Genomic DNA, 10703 nt, shown 5'->3' with positions numbered 1-10703 from the left:
CGGGCCAGCAGTTCCTTTCGCAAGAAATGCATCTTTAGTCGATTACTCTTGCTCAATAGAGGTTTTGGACTTAAAGTTATACATATTTTCACTGTTCACATTCAGAAGAATGGACTTCTGTTGTGTATGTATTGTTCTGGTGGTGATGTGAAGAACAAGCTCTTGAGAGAGAAGCATTTTTTTTTTTTTTTTTTTTGTGAACATGGTTCAGAAAGCTCTGGGAAAATGTCTTGATCTTGGTCACGAAAAATGCTGAGAATGTGTTTAGGGGAGACAGGCTATAGTTCAAATCTAGTTTGAACAAAACTACTTCTTTTCTTTCTTTTTTTTTTTTTTGGTGTGAATTCTGTCCTTGAAACAACAACTGATGAACATTAATTTTGCAGTGAGTTTAGTTGCAGTAACTTTCAAAAGTTTGGGGTCTGTAGGACCATTAAAGTGATCAAAACTGCCAGAAGAGAACTTTTATAATGTTACAAAAGATCTGTGTTTCAAATAAATACTATTCTTAATATATATATATATATATATATATATATATATATATATATATATATATATATATATATATATATATATTGATCAAGAATAAAAATGCTAGTAAATGTTCACAACTGTTTTCAATATTGATAATAATAAGAAATGTTTCTTGAGAAAATCAGCATATTTGAATGAGTTCTAAAGGATCATGTGACACTGAAGACTGGAGTAAAGATGCTGAAAATTCAGCTTTGCATCACAGGAATAAATTACACTTAAACATATAATCAAAACAAAAAACAATGATTTAATTTTTTTATAATATTTCACAAATATTGCTGTTTTTACTGTATGTTTAAATGCAGCTTTTGGTATATATATGTTTGTATAAGAGACTTCTTTCATAAAAGATTTAATAATATTTTGAATGTAGGAAAACGCAATTTAAATAGTTTATGAAATATAATACAATAATATACTATCTGACTGACCACAGAATGTGAATAAATTATATAATGTGTAATGTACATATCTCAGTAATCAATAGCTAAAATCTAGATTTATAACTAAAAAATGAACAGTTTATAACCAGTAAATCAAAAAGATAACAAATAAAATGTGTGTTTCTAAATGCTAACATTAAAGTATTTAAAGTCACAATCTGACATTTGCAGCTGATGTCCTACAGTTCTACCAGATTACACCCCTCTCTGGATATACATTAAACATGTATGCTTCTGTCAACACAAACACTACACTTAGCTTACTTAGCCTTTGTTGCTGGGGCGGCTAAAATTTGTGCTAGTGCCGGAAACTCTCTCTCTCTCTTTCTTTTTGCTGATGTGAAACAGGTCTTTCTGGCATTCCTCCTCCAACATTAATTAATACTCCTGCTTGTGATGGATCGCTCCCGCTTTAGCCCATTCATCACCTCCTGTATGAGGCTACGACTCAAAGCTAGCTCGCTCCAGCTCTGTTACTTCTCTCCGATCTGACAAACACTTTCATATTTTGTGTGATATTGCTGTAAAATCACAAAAGAGAGAGAGAGAGCGCTGCTCTTTAGTTCCTCGAGTCAAACCTGTTAGTTAGCATTATACAGATTAATCTTGAGCGTTAGCGTTCATTCATCATGGCTTGTCGAGACATTGCAGGATTTTGAGATGCCATAAATCATGGCTGTTGCTTAATGTTTTGACTGTTTCTGCATAGACTCTGATAATATAATTCAAGAGTTCTAAAAGTGACAAATATGCTAGCAAAACTGGATTTACGGTTCCCCCCCAAAAAACGTCAAGAGTCTGTCCATCTCCTGGGCTTTTTACATGTGGCTCTTTAAACTCTACAGTATGCCTTTAACCTTCGGCCAAATGAAGCCCGGCACTTTAATTACAGGCCAGGAAAGGCTCTGCTAATGATTAGCTGTTAGCACTGACACCCTAATATAGATCTTTCTCTCCTCGGAGACTAGGAAGGTGATGCATCGGCCCGCTTGTTTCGTAGAGACCCGCACCTGCCAAGCAAAAACAGACCTAACGTAAATTAATATGCAGAGATGGCAGTCACTGCAGGCTCTCTCACTAGCCTGGATAACAGGGGTGTGTCGCTGATGTGCTTCAACATGATGAAACGTTTTATTGAGGTGTGGGATGATTTAGGGGCCGCCGGGGCCTGCGGAGCGGTGATGTTACAGTTTAGGAGAGGAAAATTATCCTAGGATTTTGATGCAAAAAGAAGGTTGTAGATTTCATTTTGATTTCCCAAACTCAATCTCACGGGAAAATGCAACTATTGAGGTGGTGATTTCGTATGAATTTTTATGATGTGAACCATAAAATATTCATCCAAACATAGACCTCTATATACACTGAATTAGTAATAAATTGTAAATGGATTCAGCATTCTGCAACATTTATTTTTCGGATTTTCTCGACTATTTTAAGTCGTAAAGTGAGCAGGATAAATTAAAATGATAACACTTTAGTTTAGGGTCCAATTCTCTCTAATAACTAGCTGCTTATTAGCATAAATATTTTTAGGATATTGGGGGCTTATTGATACCTATAAAGCACATATTAGTGCCTTATTCTCTATGACTATAAAGGCTACATCCCTTAATCCTACCCAATCAAGGGCGTAGATTTGGTTTGAACATTGGGGGGGTTGAAGTTTGGGTCTGCATATTTTTCATGTGATCATGGTATAAATATTGGGGGGGTTGTAATGCATAGATTTAAATATTGGGGGGGTTATCTCCCCCCAACCCCCCCACAAATTACGCCCCTGTACCCAATACATAAACTTAACAACTACCTATTAATAAGCAGTAATTAGGAGTTTTTCGAGTTAAAAGTCATAGTTAATAGTTACTTAAAATTGAGAATAATCTAAAGTGTGAACATTGAACATTGATATTTAGCGCATGGATTCGGCAGGCATGTATCATGATACTAACCTCCCCAGCTCTACAGCGCCCCACAATTTACCAATGTAAATCTGTGGTGACAAATGGAACTGCAGCTCACTCTCATTCAGAGCCATTGTGGCAGATTTCAGACTGACCCGCTTATTTTTACGTTACATCACGTAGGGCCTAAACCTCAAGTCCAGACCAAGATGATATCATTCCGTTTCAGCTAAGTGTCTGCATCAGGTCAGCAACTGACATGTCTGTTCTTCCTATGTGGAGTAGCTTTTAAAATGAATGAAAGTATAACTAGCTACTTTAGTTTAAACATGCTCATGTGAATAGCCTTTACATACAGTAGTTTGTTTTATGTTTGTAACAGACATGACTTTGTCACATGCTAAATGAGCCATCTGACCAGTACAGTATGTTAATCATAGTTCTGTTGTTGAAAAAATATACATTGTACTCTTTAGCAAGTTGCCCTTGTTATCCACTCTAAATAGGACGCCTTTCTAAACCTTCGCAGCATTTAATTTTTTAAGTACACTTAAGTCAAGTTTCTTGACCATTTTTATCCTCTTTCTGGTGCTATTAAGCAGCCTTTAAGTAAGCAGATCATACAAAAATGTACGAATTCATACGAATTAGCCACCAATTTGCCACTAATTCACCAAATCATAAAATTGCCATGAGATTGTGTTAGATGGCCTGATATGACAGTGTCAGATGCAGGGTTTTATTGTTAACTAAAACTAAAACAATGAAAAGTAAAAAATCAAACATTTTGGTTACTTAAAGGGATATTTCACTGCTGGAAAGATGAATGTGTATTTAAATTGGGCCATTTATGTAGTAGAAATGTGAAATTATTTTAAAAGTTGGTGCCTTCTAGACTGAGAAAAGCCAGAAAATGTATTTTTGCCTCATGTGGATGAAAGACAACAACTCCCAGAATGCACTTGCTTCGCTGCCCAACGAGGCCATTCCCAAGCCATGCCTACCGGTTACAGAGGGCAGTATCGGAAGAAATGATACAACTAGGCTACTAGTTGACTCGAAACTGAAAAGACACCGTTTTATCGTAAGATCGCACCCCCTATGGGTGGGTTGAAAACATGCGGAACGAGCTCCTACTACTGGCTGTAGTCTCTAGCTTCTGGCCAAAAAAGCCTCTGATGACGCAAAATGACGTTTTTTGCGTCATCTGAGGTTTTTTTCCAGACACACAGTACAGAAATATCTCGTCTCAGGGGGACATGAGGGAGGGAAGCACGGTCATTCGAAAATACTACCGGCTTTCTACTGATACAAAGCTTAATGCTAATAGGTGAAGTATCTCTTTAAAATAAAACAAAGTTAACTGCACTAAAATAAGAAAACTTATAAAGTATTTATATTTATTTTAAAAAAAATATTTAAAAAATTTCAACACTTCTTATTTTTGGTTGATGTATTGATATAACTGAAACTGAAATGTGTATATATATATGTATATTTCATTTTTTCATATTTTCATTTTTTCTTCTTTTTATGTGTATTTACTAAATGAAATTAAGTGTTGCTTATTGCACTAACAAAAACGTATCAAAAAGCTGATAGATTTATAGATATGTACTATAGTAAAACTACAGTATGCAAATATAATCATTCAGTACCATGATGTATATTCTTGTACTGTGGTTTTTAAATATTATTTCTGTCAAACTAGAACATTGACAAAACGGACTCCACTGCATTATTGAAAATGAGGAAGAAAATGTACAAAAGTACATGCTAATCAAAAATAATAATCTTACCTTAGAATTGTTATAAATATATTGGTTAATTTGACACCTGGTTAATGATTATAAAAATGTAAATAATATTTTATAATTTTATATTTATTAGATTATTTTGAATATTTAATGTGTTCATTCCCAGAATGGGATATTTTTTTAAATTATTAACATGATTTTCATATTATTTACAAGTTCAAACTGTTTTGTGTCAGTCTTATTACATTCTACTTTAGTCCTTAGCCAAATAGACCAACTCTATGGAAGACATTCTGTAACCCGCTTGAACAAAAGATGATAAATTCAGCAGGTGTCTGAAGAAGAGGACAGATTGTTCTCAGGACACTTACCCCCGGTGCCTCCTGTCCCAACTCCCTAGTCCACACATTACATGCAGTCGTTCAGCATCTTGATCTGAACATCTCATAAAGTGAGTCTGGCGGTCTACATTCTCATTAAACACCTCACAGGACCTGATGGCACCTGCTAGTCTGCTAGATATCTTACAAAGGTGTGAAGCAGGCTAAATGAGCCATCTGAACAGTACAGTATGTTAGTCATAGTTCAAACTCATGTTGCGGTTTCATAATAGTTAAAAAAATATATATACGTTGTACTTCTTAGCAAGTTTTGTCCTTGTTATCCACTCTAAATAGGAAATTTTCTACACTTTTGAGAGAGAGAGAGAGAGAGAGAGAGAGAGAGAGACTTTTCACATTGGAGAATTGTACAAAACAAATGAGTGCAGGTAAATTCTGTAATGAAATATTTGTAAAAACTATTTTTATAATAGTATTTTTTATAATGGACAGTATTTTATTGTAAAAAAAAAAAAAAAAAAAAACTTTTCTCATAATATACATCACCTGATTACACATCACCTCATTTCTCAAAAGAGTCTGAAAAACGGTTCATTCTAAAATTCGGTCTCTCTAAACCCCTCCTTTCTGAGAGGCTACTTTGCTCTGATTGGTCTGATTGGCCCAGTCAGTTGTGATTGGTCTGCTGCTTATGGAAATGAAACTGCCATTACCATATCTGAATTTCAGCTCCAGAGGCTTCCTCAGAGCTTCATACACAGTGATAAGATCAGTAACGATGGCGTCGGTTTTACCTTATCAATTCGAGCCCGAGTCCTCATGCTTTTGAAGTGCATGCAAAGTGGATTCGTAGCGCTGAAAGCAGCTTCTTCGCGACATGACGACAATATCAACCGAACTCTTCCAGGCCTCTGTTTGTTTGAGGGCGGGGCAAAGCAGAAGTTGTTCGCCAGCAGCCAATGAAGACCTTAGGCTGGCATTATGCAAATTTGTTACATAGTTCAAGTTCAACAACTTTTCCAGTCAACAAGTGTTGCCTGATTTTGTTTTCTTTTTGCAGTGATATAAACAGTGTGTTTGGCTAAACAAAATAATTTGAGCTGAAGCAAGCGAGTCCCATCTGGTTTGTGCAGTGCACTGTTGTTGTTCACGGAGGTTTAAAGCGGTGTGCTAACACTGCTCAAAGACAGACTCTCTGCTAGGCTTCAGACCTAAGAACAGTCAATGAAAAAAAAAAAAGAGGCTTGTCCGCATACAGCTCATTTTTTCATCATCATCATCGTTTGTAGCTTTCATATTGCTGCTGCGCCTTTGGAGGCCTTCCGCGCTATTGGATTGATTTCTCTTTGAGACAGATAATTACTCTCTCCGTTTGGCAATGGAAATGTGTAAATAGCTTTGCGAGTCCCACCCCTGAGACGATGTGTCTTTGCATGCCTTCCATCTGCCACAGCTCAGGGGTAATAGCTAACAACATTTAAAACATTACAAGCTATTATACAACCCCGCTCCCCTGAACTAACATCTATCGTCTTAAAAAAATAAATAAAAATAAGTAACTGGAAGTGCAGCGTTGAGTTGGGATTCACGGTGGGTGCTGAATTACAGTTATGGCATAAATAACAAACACTTAATCACTGGTTTTAATGAGAACATCGCTCTTAATGAGCGCTTGCTTTTATCATTAATTGTTTGCTGTGAACATTGGTGTGTTGGTTTGTGAGGAAATGGGCAGGTGCTTCAGGCGGTATAGCTCTCTAAATGAGTTCTGTTGATGCCTCTGCTTCTGCGTTCATTGCTGTCTGTGCGCGTGTGTGTGTGTGTGTGAGAGTCTCGACTCCTGAAAGATGCTGATGAGCCTATCGGAATCAACATTGCATAAGGCATATTTAGTCCGGAATATCCGGATAACTAACCACATGACAGATCTTGAGAAATCACACCTGTCTTTTTGACAGCCTTTGGAAAAAAGAATCAGGTGAATGGTCCACGCTTGTTTTCTTTTTAACTAAACTAGCCAGTCAGAAACAGAGGGGGGATTTTCAGTTTCTTACAGCTACTTTTTTGATGGTATTGATTCCCAAATATGTTTGTTGATGATTATGTTGCAAATTATCCCTTCACTAAAATATAAAAGCTTCCAGGAATATTTTCACATTTGAAGACCCATTTATACAGTGAAAGATACAACCATTATAAATATGTGTAATATATATATATATATATATATATATATATATATACATATTATATATATATATATATATATATATATATATATATATATATATATATATATATATATATATATATATATATATATATATATATATATATATATATATATATATATATATATACATATATACATATATATATACCATATTTGAACACCCTGCTATTTTGCAAGTTCTCCCACTTGGAAATCATGGAGGGGTCTGAAATTGTCATCGTAGGTGCATGTCCACTGTGAGAGACATAATCTAAAAAAAAAATCCAGAAATCACAATATATGATTTTTTTAACTATTTATTTGTATGATACAGCTTCTGTGGAGCCCCTGGTGGTCTTGGACCCTAGTATTCTCTGGAGTTAGACACTCCCTTCACTTATGAGCATCCATGAAACAAGTATACTGTAGTTGTCAGACAGGTGGTTGAACCGTCCCGCCAAATTGTTTTTGAACTAATCTGCCATCTGGTCTCCAAGCCTGACTAGCTGTAAACCCCTCTAAAATCATCAAAACAGAGCATCCTAACCTTTGGCTGGTTTCAGTTTTTTTCATCCAGCTTTCAGGACTTTGTAGAGGTGAGCTGATATAAGCCTTGGCCGACATACCTGGAGATCTTGCCAGGCAGGACTGATTGCTTGGTGGTGCTTAGGATCTGGAATAGCTAATCAAATGGAAGAAGTGGCACTCAGGATTTTACCCAAAAATTTAAATTCTGTCATCCTTTACTGACCCTCATGGCATTCCAAACCTGCGAAACATAAGATATTTTGAGAAATGTCTCAGAGTTGTTGTTTTTCTTCCGTCACTGCTCACCAAAACTGTTTTGATACCAACATTAGTTAAAATATCTTCTTTTGTGTTCTGCAGAAGAAAGAAAGTCTTTGTAATGACATGAGGGTGGGTAAATGATGACATAATTATCATTTACTGGGTGAAATATCACATTAATGATCCTAAATCTGAAGGGTTCAGTTTTCTTTTCAGTGTTCATGCGTGGTTTATTATAAATGCTTTATAGACAAGAATAATTTATGAATATAATTTTGTTTATGTTTAGTAATAAATAGACAGCTGAAAAATACAGAAAATAAGAGTTGTTCTATATAGTAAAAGCATTGTCTTTGTTAGTCCAAGCATTCTGTTCACACAGCAGCATATATGCAGTGCCATCTACTGCACGAGTCAGTGTACAGCAGACTCAAGACAAGATGGAAAACACATCTGGAATAAAAACCATGCCTTGCATTAGAACTCCAGCAGGAATTGACTGTTAGATACATTAATTTAGACAACATTTGGCCACTGTTTTTTCCACTGACCCTTTATACTTTGATAATACATGGTCTTATACTATTCAAAGAAATGATATTTGTAGCAGTGATGCAATAACTAAATGTAATAATGGTGTAACAAATGTAATAACTTGCTTTGCTTCTGAAACAACTTTTCTTTTCAGTTGACATACTGTAAGTCTTTTCTAGTATGTAACACCCACTTGTAATGATCCCAATTACATCTCAATAGATACAATTAAGCCCCACCAACAGTTTCTATGGAACACGAAAAGTTATTTCATTGTATGGAAAAACATTCCATATTCTGCTAAATAACTAAATTCCATGAAGAAGGAAAGTCTTTAAGGATTGGAATGACAAGAGCATAACATATACTGCCCTGCCAAAAAATATAAAAAAATAAAAGTCGCCACCTGGATTAAATGAGCAAATAGGCAAGAGCCTTTGATTGTATAAATCCTGCAGTGATGAATGTTTCAACATAACTTAACTGACGCATTGGGTACCTTCTCATTTCCTAAACAATCATGTCGGAAGACACACCCTGTGGTCGTGGAAAAAATTACACTGCGTTTCAGAAGTGTCAAATTACAGGCCTGCTGAATTGCTGAAATTAGGAGATTGCTGAAATTACAAAAATTGGACTAAGAATTATCTGGCGCATTATTAAAACCTGGAAAGATAGTGATGAACCATTATCACTTAAACGTTTGGTGAAGTCAAATCGTAGAAAATCGACAGTACTAGAACTCACAGCTATGTTTAACAGTGAAAGTAAGAGCATATCTGGATGCACTATGCGAGGAGAACTCAAGAGATTGGGAATGAACAGCTGTTTGGCCTTAAGAAAGCCACTTGTTAGTGAGGCTAATCATTAAAAAAAAAGCTTCAGTTTGCTAGGAAGCATTAAGATTGGAATTGGAGCAATGGAAAAAGGAAATGTGGTCTGATGAGTCCAGATTTACCCGGTTCCAGAGTGATGGGCGCATCAGGATAAGAAGGGATGCACCCGTCATGCATAGTCCCTACTGTACAAGCTTGTTGAGGCAGTGTTATGATCTGACTTTGCTTCACTTGGTCAGGCCTAGGTTCAGCAACATTGAGTGGCTCTAAAATGAGGTCAGCTACCTACCTGAATATACTAAGGGTTTCCCATCAATGGGTTTTTTCTTCCCTGATGGTACGTGCACATTTCAAGATAACAATGCCAGGATTCATCGGGATTAATTGTGTAAGAATGGTTCAAGGAGCATTGAGGCGTCATTTTCCCATAGATTGGCCACCACAGAGTCCCGATATTAACCCCGTTGAGGATCTTTGGGATGTGCTGGAGAAGACGTTACGCTGTCGTTTGCCTCTCCCGTCATCAACACAAGATCTCGGTGAAAAATAATGAAAACTCAGGACTGAAATAAAAATTGAGACATTGCAAAAGTTTATCGAAACAATGCCATGGCGAATACATGCTGTAATCAAAATTAAAGGTGGTCCAACAAAATATTAGAGTGCGCAACCTTTTTTTTGGCAGGGCAGTGTATTATCCTACCTTGTTTTATTATCCGAACTGTTCCATGGATTTTAAAGGTTTTTCATGGAACTAAAGATGCCAGTTTATTTGAGTGCAGATTATTCCAGCTACTGTATGAGGTTCATAGGGCATGTCTGTATTGATTGTAGAACTAGTTTGAATACTATAAAAGCCAAAAGTGTTTTGAAGGTCTTGTGGCCTATACGTGACTGTGATAAATAATTATTACAAAGGTTAGATGCGTCTGAGAAAGTCTTGTGTCTCCAGTTTTCGCTTAGTCAGGGATGTTCAGTACACAACAGGTGGCTGTGAAAGAATAAGACCATTATTTCACTTGAAGGCTTCTTGCCTCTGGGAAAGAGTTGATTGTACTTGAAAAAATGTTACATCTTGCCTCTGAGAAAGGGTTGACCAACAATTGGCTGGTTTCCACAATTAGAGAGAAAGGCAGGAGAAGTGAAACTTCATGGTGGGAAACAGGAGGGGTGAACTTGGCACTTGGTAATTTTGAAATAACAGATAAGAGAACTACATAAGATTGGCACCCTGGCCAGAAACAAATTCAGATGTCCTGTGGCATCTCGGCGTTGTTACTTTGTTCAATAAAGTCTTGTTATGACTTCTGGAACACCTCTTGAGCGTCATTTGCAAGAAAGAGATGA

The sequence above is a fragment of the Abramis brama genome (genome assembly GCF_963993115.1).
Source record: "Abramis brama genome assembly, chromosome: 2".
Classification (NCBI taxonomy): Eukaryota; Metazoa; Chordata; class Actinopteri; order Cypriniformes; family Leuciscidae; genus Abramis; species Abramis brama.
Note: the sequence above shows the minus strand (reverse complement) of the source record.